The sequence below is a fragment of the Phaethon lepturus genome, unplaced genomic scaffold (genome assembly GCF_000687285.1).
Source record: "Phaethon lepturus isolate BGI_N335 unplaced genomic scaffold, ASM68728v1 scaffold10784, whole genome shotgun sequence".
In the NCBI taxonomy this organism is placed as follows: domain Eukaryota; kingdom Metazoa; phylum Chordata; class Aves; order Phaethontiformes; family Phaethontidae; genus Phaethon; species Phaethon lepturus.
Genome location: NW_010534009.1, coordinates 177,382 through 177,601, shown reverse-complemented (window position 1 = coordinate 177,601; position 220 = coordinate 177,382).

Genomic DNA, 220 nt, shown 5'->3' with positions numbered 1-220 from the left:
CCCCGCCACACGCCCGACCTTCCTCTTCCCCTTGCAACGATACGCAGATGTGCATGATGTCATCTCTCCTGGCTACGGGGAGAAAAAGAGGAGAAATCAGAGCGGGAAACAATAGTCCTTTTTGGGGGGAAGCGAACCGTTTTGGTTAACACCACGCCCTGGAGCAAGGCAGCCCCCGCGAGCGCGGTCACCGGGCACCGCTGCTCACCGGGGACGTCTG